We start from the raw sequence: 17,916 nt of genomic DNA, 5'->3' as shown, positions 1-17,916 counted from the left end.
ATCATGAGTCATCAGAACTGGATGTTGTTATAATCAGAATTGTAGAAATGTGATTACAACCTTAATGAAAAAAAAAGCCTCAGAAAAACATTTTTAATTTATGATTACTTCAAAGTACACAATAATGCTTTTTTGTTGTAGAAACATGCAGAAAATCAATATGTAAGTTCAGAAATTTATTAAACCAAAAATAAAAAAATGAGTACAGTTGTGGTCTGCCCCAAGCTTTGCTTTGAATAAATCAAAACACAAAAAAGTGTAAATATTCAGTGCCGTGTACAACAAATATAATTTGATCATCACTATGATTGATGCTTTTATATTTATAAGTTATACTAACATATATGTGATTTTATTACAGTCCCGTCAAATAAACACACTCAGGAGCCACTTGTTCGGGGGAGTCTTCCAAATGCTGACCGGCTTTTTATAGAATATGCCACGATATAAACGGTGCCCTACCGCCGCCTGTTGTCTGGGTCACGGGGACACCTCCAAAATAACAAAGATAATTCACCTTCGTCCTATCTACCTCTTTAACTGTTCGTTCCCTTCACCATTTGGTGCTGTCTTCCTTTTGCTCCAGCAACAACTACCACTTCTGGCCACCACCTCCCGGATTCCTGTCACTCAACTCTCTCTCTCTAGGGAAGTGCCCCAAGCTGTTACAAAAAGTGTTCCCCCAAGACTCCACCCCAACACTGCTTCCACTCCCTACAGCCCATGCAATGGCAAGACACGTCACACTGCCCCCTCCTCAGCTCCTCGTCCCCAAGGAAGCACATAATCATGCAGCAGTCTTTACTAGCATGGGCGTCTGTTAGTGGAGTCATGCAGGGCAAGTCATGTAACATCTGAGTCAGGATTTGTGGAAGGTGTTGTGGCAGTCATGGGTGCAGGTTGTGAAGGAGCACAACCTCTGTAGCTGGCCAGACGGTCCTGATGCAAAAACACTCTCCTGCTCGGAGGTGGTAACTGGACCTAGTAAAGAACATCTCCCACCTGTTCCAACACCTGACAGGGTCTCACCCAAGGACTGTCCAGCTTTGGAGAGCGTACCTTCTGTCTTTTTGGCCCATACACCCAAACTTGATCAACAGCTTGAAAAGGCTGCCCCCGAACCCGAATGTCATAGTGGCACTTCTGTTTCTCTGCTGCTACTCTTATCCGGCCCCTTGCAAAGTTATGTGCCACCTCCAATCGATCCTGCAACTTGTGAGCATAGTCAGGGCCTGGAGGTTCAGCTGGGGTGTCAAGGGAAACACGCAGCTCTCATCCCAGCATTAATAAGGCAGGGGTGCATCCACAGGATTCCTGCACAGCTGATCGGCAGGCTATTAGAACCAGAGCCAGCTGCTGGTCCTAGTCCTTTTGATCTTTAGAGGTAGTAAGAGCCAGCTGTGTGGTCAGAGTCTGGATAAACCGCTCGGCTAGCCTATCACTTTGGGTGTGCAGAGGGGTGGTTTGGGTTTTCTGGATGCCAAGCCTCTCACATACTTTTTGAAAGACCTGGCTTTCAAAGTTTCTCCCTTGGTCTGAATGCAGTTTGACAGGAATCCCAAACCGGCTAAAGAATCCTGAAATTAGAGCTTCAGCAACAGTCTCAGCTTCTTGATTAGGCAGTGCATAGGCCTGGGGGCACTTGGTAAAATAGTCCATCACGACTAAAACAAACCGATTCCCCATCTCTGAGCAGGGAAATGGCCCAAGAATGTCAATTGCCACCTGTTCCATTGGAGCCCCTACCTGATACTGTTGTAGTGGGGCAGTAGACCTTCCTTGGGGCCCTTTCCTGGATGCGCATAAATCACACCTGCGGCAGTAGTCCTCAACACTGCGCCTGCACTGTCCCCAATAAAACGCCTGCCTCACGGGCCTTAAGGTCTTGGTGACTCCACAATGACCAACTCCGAGCGCTCCATGCATGTTCCTCAGGATCTCTTCACTCAGCTGTTGTGGTACAACAACCTGCCACTTCCCTTCTCCAGTCACAGGGTCCCTCCACTGTCACTTCAATACCCCCTCTTCCACAACCAAGCTGTCCCACTGGGACCAAAGACACTTAATTGCAAGTGACTCAAATGCCACTTCCTCCCAGCAGGGACGATGCTTTTCCTCTTTCCAGTGGAGGACCTTCTTGACCTCGGGGTCACATTCCTGACTGACTCGCCACTCTTGGGCACAACCTGGCACTGAAAGAGCTTGGCACTGAACCTTATCAGGATCCTCACAGCTTTGATCTTGATGCTCCCTTCACTTACAATAGGCACACCCCTGATCTGTGCAGGGTCATCGAGACAGAGCATATGCATTTTTGTGTTGCTCTCCAGGTCGATGCTCTATTCGAAAGTGGTAAGTCTGAAGCTCCTTCAACCAGCGAGCAATCTGACCCTCAGGTTCTCGAAAAGACAGTAACCACAGGAGAGCTGCATGATCACTGCGGACTATAAAACAGAGGTCACACAGGTAGTGATTGAAGTGACAAACAGATTCCACCAGACCACAAAACAGAGGCCACACAGGTAGTGCTTGACGTGACAAACAGATTCCACCAGGGCAAGGAGCTCCCTCCGAGTCACGCAATAATTCCTCTCAGCTCTTCTGAGAGCACGGCTATAGTAAGCCACCACACGCTCTCCCTCTGGGTGCTGCTGTGACAGCACAGCCCCTAAGCCCACATCACTGGCATCGGTGTCAAGGAGGAACGGCAGGTCAATATTGGGTGGAGTCAAGATCGGTGCACCGCAAAGGGCTCCTTTCAATTTACAGAAGGCGGCTTGTTGGTCGCCCCCACTGGAATGCTTCATCTGGGCTCAATAAATGGTGCAAGGGTGCAGCAATAGTGGCAAATTCAGGTACAAATCGCATATAGTAAGAGGCCAGTCCAAGAAATTCTCGAATCTGCCTTCGATCCTGTGGCTCTGGCCACTCTTGCACAATAGATACCTTATCTTTCTCTGTGGTGACACCTCTTTGACTCACATGGTGACCCAGAAATGACACTTCTCTCCGGAGAAGATGGCACTTATCAGGATGAAGTTTAAGGTTGGCCACACAAACCTTCTGCAGAACCTTCCTCAAGGACTCCAGAGCCTCCTGGAATGCCATGAACCAGTAAATCATCCAAGTAGACAAGGCATTGAGTACCAGACATACCTGCCAATACCTTATCCATTAACCATTCAGATGTAGCTGGAGCATTGCAAAGACCATAAGGCATAACTCGAAACTTCCAGAGTCCCTTTCCTGTGGAGAATGCAGTCTTAGGTAGAGATTCAGGTGTTAGTGGCACCTGCCAGCAGTCACTGCGCAGGTCTAGTGATGAAAACCAGGCTGATCCTGCCACCAAATCCTCTTGGCTCTTCAATGTGAGGCAACAGATAGGAGTCCTTGATGGTTGCAGCATTTACCCGCCGGTAATCAACACTAAAACGCCACTTGCCATCCTTCTTGGGGACAAGGACCACAGGAGAGACCCAGGGAGACTCAGAGGGTTAGATAATCCCAGCCTGTCTCATCTCCTGCAGAATGTTCTCAGCTGCTGTTTGCCTAGCCAGTGGTATACGGTGGGGGTGCTGTTTAATAGGGGAAGCACTCCCAGTATTGATGTCATGCTGCACAAGATGAGTCTGGCCAACATCATCTGCGGAGGTAGCAAAACGGTCCCTAAAGTCATGTAACAACCGCCAGAGCTGGCGCTGTTGCTTGTGTGTTAACCCTTTCTTGTTGGCATTCCAAGCAGTGCGGACAACCTTCATTGCTGGTACTGGTTGAGTGATGTTAGTGGGAATAGGCACATGTTCTTCTTGGGGAGCTTCCACTGATGGTTCCCTTCTGCCTTGCTGGTGCCCTAACAAGGGGAGTGTCCCAATGCCTTGAAGATACAGAGTCCCCATTTGAAGATCTGTTCACACTCCAGCTGCTTGTAAGAAATCAAGTCCCAAGATACAGGAGTTGTTAATATTAGCCACCCAGACATTGTGCACCCACCGCTTCTCAGCAATACAAATGTCTACTTGTGCTCTGCCTAACATGGGGGTCATCTCACCTGTAGCCATCATCAACATAGTAGAAATGGCTGTACATAGGACCGCCACATCCAGCATGTTAGGATGGATAATAGATGCAGTTGACCCTGTATCCACCAGTGCCTTGCATACATGGCTGTCAATCAAAACTGAAAGGTGACAGTAATCTCCTTCACCCAACTGACCAACAGGGACTGTTCTTGGGGTCAGCGTCATCCCTCCTACACCTGTCCCTTGTTGTTTTCTGGTACAGTGCTTACTTGGGAATCCTCTTGTTTAGCCCTACTGGGGCAGTCATGCTGCAAGTGTCCATGTTGTCTACAGTACAAGCAGCGGGGTGGGCACATTAGGCTTGAAGGATTCCTGAATTTCTGTATGGTATTCACTGGAGCCACCACCTCATAGTCTTGTTCTACATCTATGACCTTAGTTTGCTGGATACCCTCTCTAAGTATTTGTTCTGCCTCCTGGGCTGCAGACAAAGCTTGTTCCAAGGTCTCAGGCTTAGCGAAATGGACTTGCTGTCTGAGATATGGTGGGCTCAAACCCCGCAGAAATGCCTCCTTAGTCAACTCTGCCTGCACTGTTCTGTCGAAATGGGGATAACCCTGTCACACTAGAGACTGTACATCTGCTGCAAATGCCCCCAGGGCCTCAGTTGTCCTGCAAACCTTCTGCTCCAGCTGTTATCTTATTGCAGTCACAGCTTCTACATGGCCAAATTGTCGCTCCAATGCAATTTCCAAAGCATGGGCATTTAACAGCTCATCTTCTGGCACATCCATCAGTGTCACCAATGCATCAACATCCAATGCTGCAACCAGCTGCACAGCTTGGTCCTCCAAACTCCAGCCATTTGCCCTGGCAATCATGCGAAAATGGGTGTTGTATGCTTCCCAAGACCCAGTTCCATCAAATCTGCCAATCTTTAACACAGTCACACCCATCTGTTGTGTCTTTATTCCAGCACTCACATGCACCGCCTTCCTATCCACCCTCAGCCACGTGTTCTCCAAGCAGCATAACAGTTCTGTGTAGCCACGGCGCCCTTCGCGCAATCCTTCAGCCAACACGTTTATTGCCTCTCCATCTATGTGTGTCAACAACTGCCCTGCTCCATAATCCTCCATCCATCCGTACGTATTTGCTAAATAAAGGAAGTGCTGTTTAAATTCCTATCGCTCTGTCCAGCCTCGCATTAAATTGAGCATCTTCCATAACATTGGGCCTCATAAATGCAAATGTTTTATGCGGGCTGAAAACCTGCCCTCCTCCATGAATGCTAACTGCCTAGGCGAACTTATATGCGGCGTGAATACTTCTTTAAATACACTCTCACCCGTACTTTGACTTCTGCTTCATTTCATCTCCACACTGTCGCGACTACATTTGTCTAATAACCAGATTCCACTTCTGACACCAATGTGACATCCCGTCGAAGAAACACACTCAGGAGCCGCTTGCCGGGGGAGTCTTCCAAATGCCGATTGGCTTATTATTGAATATGCTGCGATATAAACGGTGCCCTACCGCCGCCCATTGTCTGGGTCACGGGGATACTTCCAAAATAACAAAGATAATTCACCTTCATCCTATCTACCGCTTTAACTGTTCGTTCCCATCACCACTTGGTGCTGTCTTCTGCAGCACTTCTGGACACCACCTCCCATTTTCTTCACACACCGTTAATTAACCTGGATCCCTGTCACTCAACTCTCTCTCTCTCTAGGGAGGTGCCCCAAGCCCTTACAAAAAGTGTTCCCCCAAGACTCCACCCCAATACTGCTTCCACTCCTTACAGCCCATGCAATGGCAAGACACGTCACAATATTTTAAATCTTGAAAAGAGTCTGCAATTGAAAGCCAGGCCCAACAGCCAGAATACATTTACATTTACATTTACATCATTTAGCAGACGCTCTTATCCAGAGCGACTTACAACAGTACTTAGTAGTCTACGACTGTTCTTCAGTCTTTAAGAATACTTTAAGAATACTTCTGGTTACAGAGTTGGGGAAAGAAATAAAGACATAATGTGCTATAAATGGACTCATATCATCTGTTAGATAGATTTTATGAACAGTAAACATGTTTTAAATTAAATAATAAGAGAGATTGCTGGGTTACTACTCTCAGAGTGATTTAACTTCCTTGGCATTAGCCCTAAGTGTGACTTGGCCTCGAAATTCTATGTAAGTACAGTTAAGCTTGAGTCAGACTCAGGTGACATTTATTGATCCTCTTTATAGTGTAAAGCCCAAATAAATCTTGGCAAAGTATTATGCTGCCATCTAGTGCATAAAATAATATTGTTCTGTAAAAAAATATAAATATTTCTATGTGTTTTGCCACACTAAGTTGACTCATCAATATTCATGAGTGGGACAGAGCCTTCAACCAAAAGACAATGGCGTACAAACAAGTTATAATACCAGTTCTAAAACAAACTGAAACTGAACCATTAGTTGAATCAAGCAGTAGTGATGACAATGTGAATTGGTCATCAGACGTTGACATGGATAGTGAAATCGACGCATACAGAGTTATATGATTGAACCATTGTGATATGCCTAATGAATACAGTAGCTTGAAGCTTCATTGCAAAAGCCCCCTAAGCACTGTTCACAATGCAACAATGGTATTTCATATCAGGGGAAATGTGGAAGTCACTAAGCCTTGTGCTATGGTAGCCTACAAGAACGCAAGGGGCGCTTCGATCGTACGGATCTGGCACTGTCTACCCTCTCATGCTTGAGCAACATAAAATATTATAAGAAAAGTTTGCAAAGAAATTTGCCTCTACTGTCCCAATTGCAACATCAAGCTGGGCATTGGTGACTGTTTCAAAAAGGGTGTGTGCTAAATCATTACAGCAATGGACACTCAATATGCCTTTCCTACTGCATTTGTGTTACACATAAACATAAAGCTTAGGAGGGTACTGTCTGAGTTGCTGTTGGAAGTCTTAGGCTGTTCCAGCCTTTGCACACTGCACTGACTCAGAAAGAGACATTGAAAATTTTAATGGATAGAATCAGTAAATGAAACTTAGCTGAAAATTTAAGTCAATATCGTTACCAAAAGTCAAACCGATTAGTCATTAATCAAAGAAATTAAAGACCTTACTACTAAAAGTGAGTTTGTTACCAACAAAAAGTTTGTTGTTGCAAGAATCACTCAGTGACACTGTTCCTATTCTAGTCTCAGATACCACAGGAATGCACACACTGACCTTTATACTGTTGCTCTGATTATGTCACTTTTCGCACATTTCTAGAGCATTCTGGGAAGATTGCCAAAGCAACTGATGACACTAACCTCTCAAAATGACAGCTCCTGTAATTTAATAAAATGGCACTGTGGCATATCTGTAAAGTTACTTAACTTTTTCAGGTGCTGTTCTAGATAAAAGATTTGGACAGAATTTAATTCTTCAGGTAATAAAACCCCAAAATGGATGCATATTTTGTATGCAGTACTTCAGATAATCTCATAAAAAATAAATGAAAAAATACCAATCCTAACACTTTGAACCTTTTTTCAAAACTGAATCACTTTGCTGAAACAGTTAAGTGTACCACCAGTGAGACAAAGCTTACCAGTTCTAACAGGCTAAAAAAGAACTAGGAGATGAATAATAAAAATATAATACTCAGTCATGAATGAAATCAGGAAAAAATGGTTTCTAAAGGAATAGTGCAAGAAGTCAGCACCCAAAAAAGCTATAATGACACACGGAGTATATAGTACAGAAGGCACAACTTTGGACCCCACATAGCACACAGTCCTGGGTTATAAAGACACACAGAGCTCTTTCATCAGCAATCTGCTGCATTATGGAAACAATAACACAAAATGCAACCCCATGGAAAACAAAAAGGCAACATAGTAAGTTGAGTAAAATTTAAAATTGTTCCAGAGATAATTATTTATGGAAATAACCATTAAACTATCATATATGATGTTCAATCTTCAAAAAAACTTTAATTGCTCCGTAAAAAAAATGTATTTAGACCAAAAAAAAAGTTTACAATTTTGTAACAAGAAACCTGCCCTTGTGTCAGCCTGCCCTTGTACCTGTCATATTAGAATCTCGTGTTTTATGATGTTGATGTGCTTTGTTGCTTTCAAAGTTGTTTATTTTAAAAAATTAAACCAGCTTTAAAGGTAAACCTAACCCTAATTTTGTCTAACTTTTGGGTATCTTCCCCTCACACGCCTGTTTTCAAATACTGTATATGAGTGCCATTTTTTTCTTGACTCGCGTTAGGCTGTGAGATAAAATAGCCTACTTTTTCTGGGATATGTGCCGCCTGAAAAATGTATATCCAATGTACATTTTTTTCATTCTGAATTGATGTTGGTAACTGATATTTCATATCATATATTCATAGCTTGGTTTAATTTTTCTGAACCCATTTTATATTTTTCTCTTTTATTATGTGTTATGTGGTGACAACTGGGCAATACAGGAGAAAGAAAAAGGAAAACAAACATCCACTAGATGTATATCTTGTCCATGCTCCACTGTGCTGCTCTGATGCCTGGTTCCCACTAATGATAACAACATATTGAATCCTATTATAAAATGATAACTAGGCAGTGTATTAACTAAGGGTTTGTTGAAATCAAATTTGTTGAAATTTGGTGCACTGACTGCACAGGGGATGAAGCAGCAAAATTGAAAAATAGAATTAGGAAATGTGTTATAGTCACCATGACAAGTCAAAATTGCAACCAGTAAGTCAAGAAACTAAAAAATCAAGGCTTAATACAGGTGACAATAATTAAAATCAGTTAACAGGACAGCAAGTAAAGAACCTGGGAAATAAAATATAACACTAGCCAAAATGTGGTCAAAATGAAGCAATAATTAATTCACTAGAATTCCAAACAAAAGGAAAAGAGTTATGTGCAAATTGGGGACCCATACTCTAGCACTGCAATGCCGCTAGCATATCAGAAGCTGATTTCCCCAATGTGCACATGAACTTGATATTAGTACGTTCTTCGAACTGCGACATTGCGTCAAATGACTATGCACATGTCTAACTCAAACAGTAATTAAAACAATACTAAATGCCAAAATCAATCCAGACCTGTTGTAACTGGTTTACAGACATGCTGCGCTCCCCTCCACAACAATGTGTGCATAATCTGATCTCTCACTCTCCCGCTATATCACAGTTCCAGGAACAATTTGACTGGCCCTCGTATATTGTCACACATGTGTTCATGGGGGACAGTTTACATGCTCAAATAGTTCTATTTATCAGTCAGACGCTCTGACCTTATCCTCTCTCCTCTTGTTCCTCAGCAATTCAGCCCTGCCTCTCAGTGACATCACCACTAGTCCACCCACTAATATCACTTCTGGCCAACCTTGATGACATCTCTTCCGGTACCCAGAATTCACCTTCCTGCCACATCGTTTCCTGTTTCAACCATCCTGACTCCGCCTCTTCCTCCTATCCACCATACTTATAAAACAGACTCACCCTGTTAGTTCAGTTCAACTGGTAACTCCGATCTGTAAAGTCATGCTTCTTTTATTTGGATGAGTTTTCCAGTATACGGGGTGGCCATCCCCAAACCTTTTTCTTGTCTGCAGCCTTGTATATATATATATAAACTGCACAAAAAAATTAAAGGAACGCTTTGAAAACACATCAGATCTCAATGGGAAAAACATCATGCTGGATATCTATACTGATATGGACTGGGTAATGTGTTAGGAACGAAAGGATACCACATTGTTTGATGGAAATGAAAATTATAAATCTACAGAGGGATGAATTCAAAGACACCCCAAAAATCAAAGTAAAAAAATGATGAGGCAGGCTAGTCCATTTTTTCAAAATTTCATTGCAACAACTCAAAATTGTACTCAGTAGTTTGCAAAGCCCCCACATGCTTATATACATGCCTGACAACATCAGGGCATGCTCCTAATGAGACGACGGATGGTGTTCTGTGGGATCTCCTCTCAGACCTGGACCAGGGTATCACTGAGCTCCTGGAGAGTCTGAAGTGCAACCTGCCGACATTGGATGGACCGAAACATGTCCCAAAGGTATTCTATTTGATGTAGGTCAGGCGAGCGTGGGGGCCAGTCAATGGTATCAATTCCTTCATCCTCTAGGAACTGCCTGCATACTCTCGCCACATGAGGCTGGGCATTGTCGTGCACCATGAGGAACCCAGGACCCACTGCACCAGCATAGGGTCTGACAATGGGTCCAAAGATTTCATCCCAATACCTAATGGCAGTCAATGTGCCATTCTCTAGCCTGTAGAGGTCTGTGCATCCCTCCATGACCATCACTGACCCAACACCAAACCAGTCATGCTGAACGATGTTACAGGCAGCATAACGTTCTCCACGGCTTCTCCAGACCCTTTCACGTCTGTCAGATGTGCTCATGGTGAACCTGCTCTCATCTGTGAAAAGCACAGGGCACCAGTGGTGGACCTGTCAATTCTGGTATTCTGTGGCAAATGCAAATCGAGCTTCACGTTGCCGGGCAGTGAGCACAGGGCCCACTAGAGGACGTCGGGCCCTCAGGCCACCCTCATGAAGTCTGTTTCTGATTTTTTGGTCAGAGACATTCACACCAGTGGCCTGCTGGAGTTCATTTTGTAGGGCTCTGGCAGTGCTCATCCTGTTCTTCCTTGCCCAAAGGAGCAGATACCGGTCCTGCTGATAGGTTAAGGACCTTCTACAGCCCTGTCCAGCTCTCCTAGAGTAACTGCCTATCTCCTGGAATCACCTACATGCCCTTGTGCTGGGAGACACAGCACACCTTCTGGCAATGGCATGTATTGATGTCCCATCCTGGAGAAGTTGGACTACCTGTGCAACCTCTGTTGGGTCCAGGTATTGCCTCACGCTACCAGTAGTGACACTGACCGTAGCCAAATGCAAATCTAGTGAAAAAACAGTCCGAAAAGATGAGGAGGGAAAAATGTCAATGGCCTCCACCTGTTAAACCATTCCTGTTTTTGAGATCATCTCATTGTTGCCCCTCTAGTGCAACTGTTGTTAATTTCATTGACACCAAAACAGCTGAAACTGATTAACAACCCCCTCTGCTACTTAACTGACCAGCTCATTATCCCAGAAGTTTCATTGACTTGATGCTATACTCTTCCCCTTGGGGACAAATAAAGTCTATCTATCTATCTATCTATCTATCTATCTATCTATCTATCTATCTATCTATCTATCTATCTATCTATCTATCTATCTATCTATCTATCTATCTATCTATCTATCTATCTATCTATCTAGTCATGTACGGGTACGCCGCAACAACAGGACTAAGAATGTGATAATGTGTGTTCAACATGGCATCAAATAAATAAAACAAGACTGCAGTGGAAATGAACCCTCTAAAACAAAAACAAAACAAAACAACTAATGTCGGAAGTGAAATCCCCACAGAAACAAACCACCCAAGTGAAATAAAAATATATGCAGAAAAGTGTTTCAATAGTACACAAGTAAGCAAGCCAAGTAGGGACCATATATGACATAACCTTTATGAACACTTAAAACACAGTGCATAGTAAGAGGAAATGGGAAGCAGAACATTCATTTTAAAGAAGCAAGTTCAAAGATGTTTGTGACATGTTGTTATAATACTACATCCTTTCATCCATTTCCAAACCTAATCTAATTCAGTGTTGCAGGGGCCAGAACCTGTTCTAGCAGCAAAAAGATGTTAGACAAGAACCAACAGTATATGTGACATCAGTCCCTAACAATACACTTTACATTCATGTACACACACTTTCCGACACTCTGCCAATACAGTGTCACAAATTAATCTAGCATGCACACAGCCCTGGAGTGTGAGAGGGTACCAGAGTGGAGAATAAATAAAGTAGACAAGTGAAGATGCAGAATCCACACAGAATGGCCTGGGATTGAAACACAGTTTTGAGGGTCAGTAAAACAGTACTATAATACTCTTGTCTTGTTACAGTTTGTTAAACGTTAAAGGGGCAGATTAATTCTAGTAAATGGAATTTCCTTATGTTCAGTAGTAACTTAACGATTGGCTTATTTTTTTTATTAAGAGCCAAATGCATACACAAGAAAGCCATGACTTAAGAACAAACTAAGAAAATGTTGATTGGTTGATTGGCTGATGGAACAGTAATGACTGGAAAAAATATTTTTTTAACTGAAATTAAAAGACTAAAAACTTATAAGCCCATCAACCAGCTCTAATAGAAAGCAACTGAAGAGTGGATGACTATCACATAGTTTGCCTATTCAATAAGATACGGGTTTTTCTTATTAACAATCAGAAAGGATTATAAAAAAAAAACTAGTTTCAAACCAGACCAGGCTAAAATGCAAATTCAGAAATGTTGAAGCATTTATTTTGAAATGTATGATTCTCACAGGAAACATATGTAATGTTTAATGTTAATGGTAGAAATATAACTTTAATATATTTTCAGGTGTTTAAGTGATAAAATGTAAACTGTTCAAAACATTTTAGAAACTGTTGAAAAACTGTTTATTCACTGCAATTCATAATTAACAAATTGTAATGTAGCTTATTTCAAAAGAATCTTTCACAACAGGACTGTGCATTGAGGTGATAAAGCTAGCTGCAGTAAATATGCAGCATCTGTGAGCAAGTCATGTTCACTTACAATGGATCAGTTGACATCTCTTGAAAATTCAAAAAGAAGAAAGAAAATGTTTCTAGCAGGCAAACAAATTCTATGTATTCTTTCAAGTATAAATATTGCGGCCATCTAAATGTTGTGCAGCCCTTATGGAATAATAGGTCCAAAATTGTAAATGCTACAATTTCAGGCATTTGTGCTCTGCAAAGGAAAGCTTAATCAGTGAAATTGTTCATTGTTGTTTTGTTGATATGATTGGCTTAAGAAAAAATATATACATTCTGCTTGCTGAGCCAGATGTTACAAAGATGTCAGAGCAAATGGATCTAACCTCACGTCTTACAAAAGATGTCAGGAGTAAAACAAACAGCTGTAAAAGACATAAAACAGATTGCTTCAGAGAATCGTGCATTTTGCAGCCTTATACAACTTGTATACTGAAGACTGGCCACCATTTAACTAATAAAGCATCATGTATAGAAAATCTTTTTTGCATTCTGTTCTAAAGCTTTGATTAAACTCAAATAACTATGACTTTGTTTATCCTAAACTGTTTTTCTCTGTACTTGTTAATTTTATTGGATATGTCATGTTATTTACCTAAGATAAGATAAAGCTAACTATGATTACTTTTGATGCATTTTTGATTAATTATATATATATATATATATATATATATATATATATATATATATATATATATATATACAGTGGAACCTCGGTTTGCAAGCATAATTCATTCCGGAAACGTGCTCGTAGTCCAAAGCACTCGTATATCAAAGTGAATTTCCCAATAAGAAATAATGGAAACTCAGATGATTTCTTCCACAACCCAAAACTATTCATATAAAAATGATTAATACAAAATATAAAGTAGAAATACATAAAACAAATTAACCTGCACTTTACCTTTGAAAAGAATCATGGCTGGTGTGAGTGAGTTTCTAAACTCTTGTGGGATTCCACCCAACGGGATGACACGCGGAAGAGCGTCCCAAAGCAATCGCAGTCTCCTAGCGCTGTTGCAGTTCGCCGTAAAAGTGAATCCGAAAAGATCGCGGACATGCTATAAGCACCTGCCGTCGATGGGTGCTACAAGGAACAAGGAACATTATAAATGTGCAGGGCCCTGCCTGACTGCTGTGTCTGTTTCAAGCTGAATAAAGCTGATGTTGCTAAAGTACTGAGACTCAGCTTTGTGTTTTAGTGTGCAAGACGGGGACTCGCATGTCACAGCACACACGCGCGTGCGAGCACACACACATACACACACACACACACACACACACGTGCACGCGAGCGAGCACACACACATTCACACGCGCGAGCGAGCACACACACACACACAAGCAAGCGCGCACACACAGTCACAATGCTATAATGCTGTAGTAAACAGTATACGCTTGTACGGATGTTTACTATGAGTGAGGCACGCCGACTCAGACAGAGAATAGGAGACGATTGCCCACAATCCCGCAGCGAGAGAGAGAAGAACCATCAGCTCAGTTGTGATCACATGATGCTCAGCAGACAAAGAGTATACATACTACTCGTGCTGCAAGACCTCGCTCGTTTATCAAGTCAAAATTTATTAAAAATTTTTGCTCGTCTTCCAAAACACTCATAAACCAAGTTACTTGCAAACCGAGGTTCCACTATATATATATATATACAGTATATATATATATATATATATATATATATATATATATATATACATAATTCTTGCATTTTAAAACATAAGAATCACTAAGTGAGATGTCTGTCAGTTTCGGAAAGCAAGGCTGCTTTATTTTTAAAACTATGAAGATTTTATAGATTGATTAGACAGTGGAAAAAAAAGCTTATTCTGGATTTGAAAAAGTGCACTTCACTTCCTCTTATAAAACTCCTTTAAATATACACAGATGACAAAGCAGTACAGTGGTTTGTGATTAGTGCTGCTGGATAACTGATCCAGCCTACCTGGATTCTAGTACCATATTTCAACTTTCCTGGGTTAGTTGGCTCTCTGCAGTGGATTAGAACATTGCCCAGCAATGATGATTGCAACAAATTATTACAAATACTTAACAATGGTTCCATTTTCCCTCCTTTAACCACCACCTTATCGTGGTGGAGGGGTTTCCATGTCCCAATGATCCTAGGAGCTCTATTGTCCGGGGCTTTATGCCCCTGGTAGGGTCACCCAAGGCAAACTGGTCCTAGGTGAGGGATGAGACAAAGAGCGGTTCAAACCTCCTATGATGAATGAAAACTTTGGACAGCGTTTTTCCTTGCCTGGATGCGGGTCACCGGGGCCCCCTTCTGGAGCCAGGCCTGGAGTTGGGGATCGATGGTGAGCGCCTGGTGGCCGGGCCTGCACCCATGAGGCTCGGCCGGGCACAGCCCGAAGAGGCAACGTGGGTCCCCCTTCCCATGGGCTCATCACCTATGAGAGGGGCCAAGGAGGTCGGGTGCAGTGTGAGTTGGGTGGTGGCCGAAGGCGGGGACCTTGGCAGTCCGATCCTCGGCTACAGAAGCTGGCTCTTGGGACATGGAATGTCACCTCTCTGAAGGGGAAGGAGCATGAGCTAGTGCGCGAGGTTGAGAGGTTCCGGCTAGATATAGTCGGACTCACCTTAACGCACAGCTTGGACTCTGGAACCAATCTCCTTGAGAGGGGCTGGACTCTCTACCACTCTGGAGTTTCCCCCGGTGAGAGATGCTGAGCGGGTGTGGGTATACTTATTGCCACCCGACTTGGAGCCTGTTCATTGGGGTTTACCCCGGTAGACGAGAGGGTAGCCTCCCTCCGCCTTCGGGTGGGGGGATGGGTCCTAACTGTTGTTTGTGCGTATGCACTGAACAGCAGTTCGGAGTACCCACCCTTTTTGGAGTCCCTGGAGGGGGTGCTAGAGGGCATACCTTCTGGGGACTCCCTCGTACTGCTGGGAGACTTCAATGCTCACATGGGCAATTGACAGTGAAACCTGGAAGGGCGTGATTGGGAGGAATGGCCCCCCCGATCTGAACCCGAGTGGTGTTTTGTTATTGGACTTCTGTACTCATCACAGATTGTCCATAACGAACACCATGTTCAAGCATAGGGGTGTTCATATGTGCACTTGGCACCAGGACACCCTAGGCCTCAGTTCGATGATCGACTTTGTGGTCGTGTCATCGGACTTGCGGCCACATATCTTGGACACTCGGGTGAAGAGAGGGGCGGAGCTGTCAACTGATCACCACCTGGTGGTGAGTTGGCTTCGATGGTGGGGGAGGATGCCGGTCAGGCCTGGTAGGCCCAAACGTGCTGTGAGGGTCTGCTGGGAAAGTCTGGCAGAGCCCCCTGTCAGAAGTAGCTTCCACTCCCACCTCCGGCAGAACTTCGACCACATCCCGAGGGAGGTGGGGGACATTGAGTCCGAATGGGCCATGTTCCGTGCCTCTATTGTTGAGGCAGCTGACCAGAGCTGTGGCCGTAAGGTGGTCGGTGCCTGTCGTGGCAGCAATCCCTGAACCCGTTGGTAGACACCGGCGGTGAGGGATGCCGTCAAGCTGAAGAAGGAGTCCTACAGGACCTTTTTGTCCTGTGGGACTCTGGAGGCAGCTGATAGGTACCGGCAGGCCAAGCGGAATGCGGCTTTGGTGGTTGCTGAAGCAAAAACTTGGGCGTGGGAGGAGTTTGGGGAGGCCATGGAGAACGACTTTCGGACAGCTTCGAGGAGATTCTGGTCCACCATCCGGCATCTCAGGAGGGGGAAGCAGTGCAGTGTCAACACTGTATGTGGTGGGGATGGTGCGCTGCTGACCTCGACTCGGGACGTTGTGGGTCGGTGGGGGGAGTACTTCGAAGACCTCCTCAATCCCACTAACATGCCTTCCAATGAGGAAGCAGAGCCTGGGGACTCAGAGGTGGGCTCCCCCATCTCTGGGACTGAGGTCACCGAGGTGGTCAAAAAACTCCTTGGTGGCAGGGCCCCGGGGGTGGATGAGATACGCCCGGAGTTCCTCAAGGCTCTGGATGTTGTAGGACTGTTTTGGTTGACATGCCTCTGCAACATCGCATGGACATCAGGGACAGTGCCTCTGGATTGGCAGACCGGGTGGTGGTCCCCCTCTTTAAGAAAGGGGACCGGAGGGTGTGCTCCAACTACAGAGGGATCACACTTCTCAGCCTCCCTGGAAAAGTCTATTCAGGGGTCCTGGAGAGGAGGGTCCGTCGGATAGTCGAGCCTCGGATTCAGGAGGAACAGTGTGGTTTTCGTCCTGGTCGGGAAACAGTGGACCAGCTCTACACCCTTAGCAGGGTCCTGGAGGGTGCATGGGAGTTTGCCCAACCAGTCTACATGTGTTTTGTGGACTTGGAAAAGGCATTCGACCGTGTCCCTCGGGGGAATCCTGTGGGGGATACTCCGAGAGTATGGGGTACCGGACCCCCTGATAAGGGCTGTTCGGTCCCTGTACGATTGGTGCCAGAGCTTGGTCCGCATTGCCAGCAGTAAGTCGAAATCGTTTCCAGTGAGAGTTGGACTCCGCCAGGGCTGCCCTTTGTCACCGATTCTGTTCATAACTTTTATGGACAGAATTTCTAGGTGCAGCCAGGGCGTTGAGGGGGTCCGGTTTGGTGGACTCAGGATTGGGTCACTGCTTTTTGCAGATGATGTTGTCCTGTTTGCTTCATCAGGCCGTGATCTTCAGCTCTCTCTGAATCGGTTCGCAGCTGAGTGTGAAGAGGCTGGGATGGGAATCAGCACCTCCAAATCCGAGACCATGGTCCTCAGCCGGAAAAGGGTGGAGTGCCCTCTCAGGGATGGGAGCGAGATCCTGCCCCAAGTGGAGGAGTTCAAATATCTCGGGGTCTTGTTCACGAGTGAGGGAAGAATGGAGCATGAGATCGACAGGCGGATCGGTGCGGCATCTGCAGTAATGCGGGCTCTGCATCGTTCTGTCTTGGTGAAAAAGGAGCTGAGCCGCAAGGCGAAGCTCTCAATTTACCAGTCAATCTATGTTCCTACCCTCACCTATGGTCATGAGCTATGGGTAGTGACCGAAAGAACGAGATCGCGAATACAAGCGGTTGAAATGAGTTTCCTCCGCAGGGTGTCTGGGCTCTCCCTTAAAGATAGGGTGAGAAGCTCAGTCATCCGGGAGGGGCTCAGAGTAGAGCCGCTGCTCCTCCGCATTGAGAGGAGTCAGATGAGGTGGCTCAGGCATCTGATCAGGATGCCTCCTGGACGCCTCCCTGGTGAGGTGTTCC

The 17,916-nt window shown here is 44.7% G+C and overlaps 1 long non-coding RNA gene across 1 annotated transcript; it reads right to left on the bottom strand.

Moving 5' to 3' along the window:
* Positions 1-411: 411 nt before the first annotated feature.
* LOC127525984 (uncharacterized) lies at positions 412-5,856 on the bottom strand. The gene is made up of 2 exons (XR_007933606.1): positions 5,692-5,856; positions 412-612 (listed from the first exon to the last, which is right to left on the bottom strand). It is a non-coding gene; the product is annotated as an uncharacterized LOC127525984 (long non-coding RNA).
* Between the last annotated feature and the right edge of the window lie 12,060 nt (positions 5,857-17,916).

Source organism: Erpetoichthys calabaricus, chromosome 15 (assembly GCF_900747795.2).
Source record: "Erpetoichthys calabaricus chromosome 15, fErpCal1.3, whole genome shotgun sequence".
Classification (NCBI taxonomy): domain Eukaryota; kingdom Metazoa; phylum Chordata; class Cladistia; order Polypteriformes; family Polypteridae; genus Erpetoichthys; species Erpetoichthys calabaricus.
The sequence above is the reverse complement of the archived record's forward strand: the minus strand, read 5'-3'. Positions and strand labels throughout refer to the sequence as shown.